Here is a 7,346-nt window from a genome sequence, read left to right on the forward strand (position 1 = left end):
CATTCTCTCTTAACTTTTCTTCTCAGTTCTCCATCACAACAAGGAACAGCCAAGACACCAACCCTGGCATCGTGTTAATTAAGTGTTTGTTTTTGTCTCCCTGTCTTTCTCGCACAGAGACACTTCTTGTCCCCACGCAGTGCCAACTCCCTGAAGGTACTTAATGAAGAGCGGCGTGAACAAACACAGAAGATGTCTTTCCAATCGATGTGTTTTCACGGTGACTACGGTTGACAGTTCTGTAAACTAAGAGTTTAAGCTGAAGGTTTTAAGGAAAATAACACCAAACTCTTTCTCTCTCCCCTCCCCACCCTTCCCAGGGCTCTGGTAGACTCCCAGGCTCTGAGAAGGTAGCCGGGTAAACCTTAGCCTCTTATGGATTTCTGAACTTGAGTTATGACTTCCAGGCTGAAGAGCATCATCCCTTTGTTTAACTGCTGTCCTGCTGAGGCCATTGCTCTGGTCTTTTGGAAGAAAATGGTTTTCACACGAGAAAATGTGGAGTTCATTAAAAACACAATTGTGAAATTTCTTTCCAAAGGAAACTCATCAGACCCATAGCTTGAGACGCTTTTAGGAGAGACTTGAGTTGGGTCTTAGGAGTTGCAGAACCAGCAGCCACGCAGGATCCTGTCTTGCCTTCAGCCCTTCCCTCTTCCTTCCTGCCAGTGGTTTCTTCTGAAACCCTGTAAAGGTGGAAAGTAAACCTCAGTGGGCAAATTCGGTCTCTCTCTCCCCCCCCCATTTGAATTAGAGGATTTTATTACCTCTTTGGGAAGTTCATGCAATGTATTTTAATCATATCCACCCTGTCTCCCAGTTCCTCTCTGATGGACCCCATTCCTAACCCACACAACTCGGCTCTTCCGATTTCCTCATCAAGTTCAATTAGGGTTGCCCATATACTCTTGGGTAAGTGGCCATCCACCAGAGCCTGCTTGACCAACAGAGGTCATGCCCTTTACCAGAACTGACTTTCTGTCTCCCAAGAGACAATAACTCTCAATTGCCAATAACTCTTCAGCGAGGGGGTACGATTCATGCCCACCTCAGCACTCCATGCTGGGCCCTTGTCTGACTTGAGCAAACTTGAACTTGGGCGTTCTGTCACAAGTGCAGTGAGTTCCCACGTGCAGTGCCCTGCTGTGTTCAGAGGATAGTGTTCCTTTGTCACCCACTGGCTCTTACCCTCTTTCCGTCCCCTCTTCCTCAGCTATCCCAGAGCCTTGGGAGGAGCGAGTGTGTACAGGTATACCACTTGGTGCTGAGCATCCCAGTCTCTCATTTCTCATCACGTTGGAACCAAATGCCTGAAGTAAGGTTATAGAAATACATATGACTAGCTGGGTGGTGGTGGCGCATGCCTTTAATCCCAGCACTTGGGAGGCAGAGGCAGGCGGATCTCTGTGAGTTCGAGGCCAGCCTGGTCTACAAGAGCTAGTTCCGGGACAGGAACCAAAAAAAGCTACGGAGAAACCCTGTCTTGAAAATTTAAAAAAAAAATGCATATAACTAGCCATAGTAGGAGGCACCAAACATACATTTCAAAGGCAACGAGTTACCGACACCCTATACATTCTTCTATTTTTAGCCGCTGACTGTGATGTTTAGCATTGGTGAGTTAGGTGTGGGTGGGTCCCAAACCCTTGCTTGACTCACCCAATGTTTATTTGCCGACGGATTTCCCCAGTTCAGTATCACGTTGTTAGATATTATTTTCTGGTAGGGTTGGTTGGAAGTGGCCCCAAGTCTTCACATGATCGTTTCCCACGTGTGTCTTTCTGCGTCACTAGGGATTGGCTATAGGATAGTCAGAAGCATGGACACCAGGAGAACTTTCAAATAGCTTGCTCACTGAGCTTTTTTGGTCTCTGCTGCCTGGTAGGGACACTCCTGGGTGGCCAGTGGAGAAAGAGGGATACGTGCGGGTGACAGAGCTGGATCATTCTTGTCTCTCTCAAGGACACCATGTGTCCTCCGGCAGCTGATCAAGTGGGCTCTGCAGTGTCACCGGTCCACTCAGACGACAGATGCCTTATTGACCATCAGTACCACACTGGGGGACATCTGCAATGTCCATTATTGTGTCCAAAGACAACTAGGACCAGGTGCGGTGGTACACACATGCTATTCCAGCACTCAGGTGGTACAGGCAGAAGGAGAGCCGGTTTGAGGCCAGTCTGGTATAGAGACGGAATATTCTAAGATTCCCAAATCAGTCAATCAGACGAGCAAGAAGCAACCCATGTGCCACCTTCAAAGGGCTTCTCATCCCGTGGGAGAAGCGCATCCCCTCAACTACAGTCGCTGCACCTGCTGCCACTGCTGGGGATTCTTAGTAAGTGTTTGTTTTATTTCTTCTGGGTGTAAACTACAAACTTTACCCATGCACACTCATGGGTGTGCACACCCATGCACACTTAGGACATGTACAGCCTCTCGGTGGACTCTATCTTTATCCCGTTCCACAGATGAGGGGACAGACTGGGAGATTTCAGAGCTGGGATTTGGGGACTTCAAGACGTGGGCTTTGAAGTGGCTTTGGGAAGGGTTTCATGCAACGAGGTGAAACACAAGAAGCGCGCGCATGGGCGGTTTTAACCTGCAAACAGATCAAGGTATCCAACAGCTGCTGGAATCAAGTTTCCCAAACCCAGCGACTGGTCTCATTCAGAGGACACAGGAACTCCCCAGAATATCAGCCTCAGGAAAACGCAGTTTGTGGGGGGGGGGAAGCAAAAAAGATTCCTGTGCTAAAAATCAATGCTGCTTCAAGGTGGTGTAACAGGCAGGTGTGTTTGTATCGTGTTGACTTAACTTACACAAAAGCATCCTCTCATGGATCTGCTGGAATGCCTGAAATTCTCACCACTAGCTGAGGCACCAAAGGGGCCAGAAAGAATGCACAAGTGTTTGAGGTCTATTGAGAAGAGCTGGGTGTGTGTGTGTGTGCGTGTGTGTGTGCGTGCGTGAGAGAGAGAGAGAGAGAGAGAGAGAGAGAGAGAGAGAGAGAGAGAGAGCACATCTAGGCATAAAGTCTGATAGGGCTTCCTGGGAGCCTTATTAAATATAAGTTGGTGATGTGGCTGAGGAGAAGCCTCTAATTCCCAAGCCAGAGCTGTTCCTTGCAGGCTTTCCCCCCAAGGCTGTCTGCTCATCTGTGGGAAGACAGACACATTCCCATCTAGGAATGGGTACTTGTGCCAGGAGGTGTCTGTGGTTAGCTCAGCTTTGCACCTGGGAGCTCTAGTGTATGAACCTCAGGGTTCCCCCGAATACGGTTGACTCCACAAGAAGGGGTTTTGCAGGAGCTTGCATGTGTTGCTGGCCGGTGTGGGTTGTATGTAGATTCTCCACTCGTGGCAGGTGCTGCTCTCTCCTGTGTGCTCATCCTGCTTCCTGAGCACTTCCATGGCTGCATTTCCTTCCTGTGGTCCTTGGGTTCCAGAACAACCACAGAGTGGGGTAACCACAGTAAGATGCTTCTGGATAAAGTGGAAGTAACCCAATGGGTAGGGGAAGCAAAAAGGCAGGGTCTTGGCTAAGTGGATAAGTTTTGTGGAGCCATTTTGGATCCAAGGACTCATGTCTTATTCTGTCCTTCCTGCTGTATCTCCCCCCCCCTCTCTCTCCCGCCTCTCTCTCATTCACTCTCTCTGCTGGTTCCACCCATGGGGTTGCATCTCAACATACGGTATGCACGGCTACCAGCAGCCTCAGGCTCCATCTGGTGCTGTCCATGGAGACACAGAATCATCTCAGCTCTGGCTTGCTGGGCTCAGCTCTCAGGAGCATCCCCGGGACGATCTTTGTAGGTTGTGTTGAGTCCCGTTGCTCTACAGTTCACACAAATAGTGGTTGAGAACGATACAAAGCCTCCAGCTTCTGACATACAAAGAATGTATGAGCATGTTGGTATCCACAGGTAATCCTGTGTCAGGGTTCCCTTTCTATTTTAGTTGACATAACCACAGGTTCTGGGGACTAAGATACAGACCTTTGGGGAATTGCTATCCTGCTTGTGGCAAAGGGAACAAGGATTTTGGATTGGTGGGTGCAGAGTCTCAAGCCTGGTCCTGCAGTGCCATCCAGAAGTGGGAGAAATGACACAGGAATGGGACACTGAGAGCCACTGAGAGCTCGTGGGGCTAATCAGGCAGTTCTCTGGAACAATTTTGGCTGGAGTTGTCTGATTTCTCTTAGAGATCACCTGTTTTCTTTTAAGCCTTGAATGCACGGACTTGAACAAAGTTTAAAGTTCACTGTGATTCTCTCTGTCTCTGTCTCTCTCTCTCTCTCTTTGTGTGTGTGTATGTGTGTGCACATGTGTGCGTGTATGTGTGTCTGTCTGTCTGTGTCTGTGGTTTGGGGAATAGAATTTGAGGACTCACACATACTAAGCAAGTGATTTACCACTGAGATACATTCCCAGTCTTAAAAATAAATAGATAAAAGTTAGGATCTCCTTGAGTTAGACAGGCTGCCTTGAACTAATTCTCCTGCCTCATTCAGCATCTTGAGTAAGTAGCTGGGCTGATGGGCTGCAGCCCCAGCGAGTCTGGCTTGTTGTGATGGGTTTATTTCACAGAATCGTAATTGTGATGTAAATTGTTTTTAAAGCCAGAGATCTGGAGTCTTAGATGAACGATCATGGCTACAGGATACCCAGCTACTGTATAGCATGGGGAGGAAGTTAATTAGCTGATTTCTGCGCAAGTCCCACGCACCCCCCCTCCCCGCTCGTCAGGATGGGTGGGGTAGGGGGAGGGAAGTTTATGATAATGGAAAACTACAAAATGCATTTTGTTCCTGTCTCTTGCATCCCCTAAATTTAAGAGAAAACAATCTTCAAAAGAGTCATAAAATACAGGCAGGGCAACTGGAGGGACGTTTAGCTGAGATAAACCGCAATGTTCTCAACTCTGGGGTTTTGAATCAACCCGTAAGAAGTACAGTGTCAAAGCAAAGGCTCCGCATCTGCCGGCTGAGAGGAAGCAGATGAGAAACAGAGCGGCAGAGGCATGCCCTTGGCGGAGGCTCAGTAGTGTCCTGACAGACGATTCCTCTTGGGACACATTTGATGGCAGAGGCACTCAAGGAAGATCAAGGGACGCTGGTGGACCTCAGAGGGGAGAGGATCATATACTGGTGTCCTCTGTCGTAGACACATGGTCATCATTCCTCAGCTTGACTTTTCAAAAGAGAATATGGGAACCAGGAAATTCAAGAGATGCAGAGCCCACAGCTTGCCAGGGCGCCAGGGACACACTGGACAGAATGGAGTCAAGTCTCAACTCGGGGCATGAGTTCAAGAGTCAGCACAGCTTAATGGGTATGAATGAACTCTGCCCCGGAACGAGATAGCGCTGAATTTGAACTGGACTCCGATAATTAACAGTGTTGGGATGGCAGGCCAGGGAGTCTAAACATTTTAAACTAAATAAAACCCTCATTGCCAGTTTACAGCGGAACCGTCTAAGTCACGTGGTTCCTTTACACCTTGCTGAGGCTGGAGTCCTGGAGAGCGGGGCATGTTCCAGCCAGGATTTCTCTGGTTGGAAGGGATGAAATCCCACAGAAGTTGTGCAAAAAGAATCATGGCCTGCTGTAAATAAATCACAGGCAGTGTGGATTTCAAGTCCAATTGGATCCAGGGGCTTAAATGATGCATCAAAGCTTAAACTCAGTGTCTCCATGGCTTGAATTCCATTTCTTCCAGGTTAGGGTTGTTCATCCTCAGGCTGGCTTGTGTTAAGGTGCCTCACAGAAACTGTGGTTGTGAGTCCTTTCTTCTCTATAACACCACTGACTCTGATTCGCCCAACACAGACACGTACCTAATCCAGACTTGAACTTGTAGCCAGACAGATGGATTGTGTTGGTTGGGTTCTTATCTTAAAATTTCAGACTCAGGAGGTAGAGGACCCCTCTGAACCAAATGGTGGGCAGGGTGTTAACGGGGAGTCTGGATCTCTAGGTAAGAGATAGAGAGAAGGTGCTGGAGGCAGACAGTAAACAAGGTTCACTGTTGTGGCCTTCAAGGTGACTGTGAATAACTGTTGATATTGTGGGCACAGAATGGACCAGCAGATGGAGGGAAGATGGACTTGCGACAGTCCTCCAGGTTGGTCAAAGCTCAACACAATGGTCCCACTGCCCCATGGTTGTCCAAAGCTTCCCTAGGTCAGTCAGTTGCCAGAAATGGATCGCTAGGTCGTGGAGTTCCTTCATACCAATTTGTCAAATACCAGTTCCCTGGTGGTAAACACTGCTGTCTCACTGCCACCGACTGGCCCTCGGATCTCCCTTCTGTCCCCCTCACCTGGTTTTGTGATTCCCTCCCAACAGAGTCCAGCTTTCCAGGGGTTGGTGGCAGGCAAAGCAGCTTCGTGCTATCTTGCACCCCAACAAACCGTCTGAGTCGTGAGTTACAGTGTGTTCCTATCCAGATTTCTTCCCTTTAATTTAATGAAATGAACTTAGAAAGGAATGTTCTAACTTTATGACACAAGGAATGCCACCATTGATGGCCATAAATAAAAATGAGCGTACGTAAGAGCAGTGTAGAACATCACTAAAGCCCAGCTGGGCTCCAGTCCTGCCCAGCGTCCACCCACTGCCTGCCTTCTCCTTGGGTTCGGAGAGCAGAGTGCTGGCTGGAAAGTTGTTGAGGAGATACCCACTATTTTCCTGGGACGGCAGCAAGATCAGAACAGGAACGGAGAGGCCTTCGGGAATCCCTACAATGGTGGTGTCCAGGTCACTGCAATGCGCCGCCTCCTCTGAGGGCCAGCTGCCTTGGCTCTGCCTGCCCTGTTGTACTTAACCCTGCTTCTCCACCTTTAACCTTTCTTATCTCAGCTGGAGTGAAGACCCAGGGCACACATTGATCCAGGCACTGCTTTGCTTTGGCCTCGCCCACAGATGCCAGGGAAGACGACAGGCCTGTCAGGGCCCACAGCTACAGATGGATAGTTTAACTTCAGGGGAAGAAACAATAACAGATATGTCCCTTGACCTGCTGAAACCCTAACCTCCAAGATGACTGTGTTAGGAGGTGGCGCCTTGGAGGTGACGGGGTCATGAGGGGAGAGCCTTCACGAATAGGGCTGGTGACCTGATAAATAAGACCCCGGGGAGCACCTGTGCCTCCCACCACAAACCACCATTAAAGCAGAACCATCCACGAGCAAGAAAGAGAACCCACGGTAGACAGAGGGCATGCTGGGGCTTCCAAGGCCTCGGAATTGGGAGCGGTACATTTCTGGTTTTCATGTACCCTCAGTCGAAGGGACTTGGGACAGAAAGCAGCCCAAACCAGCTGACCACCCCTGCTGGCATCCTTG

Source organism: Alexandromys fortis, unplaced genomic scaffold (assembly GCF_014885135.2).
Source record: "Alexandromys fortis isolate MF-2015 unplaced genomic scaffold, M_Fortis_MF-2015_v1.1 scaffold_81, whole genome shotgun sequence".
NCBI lineage: Eukaryota > Metazoa > Chordata > Mammalia > Rodentia > Cricetidae > Alexandromys > Alexandromys fortis.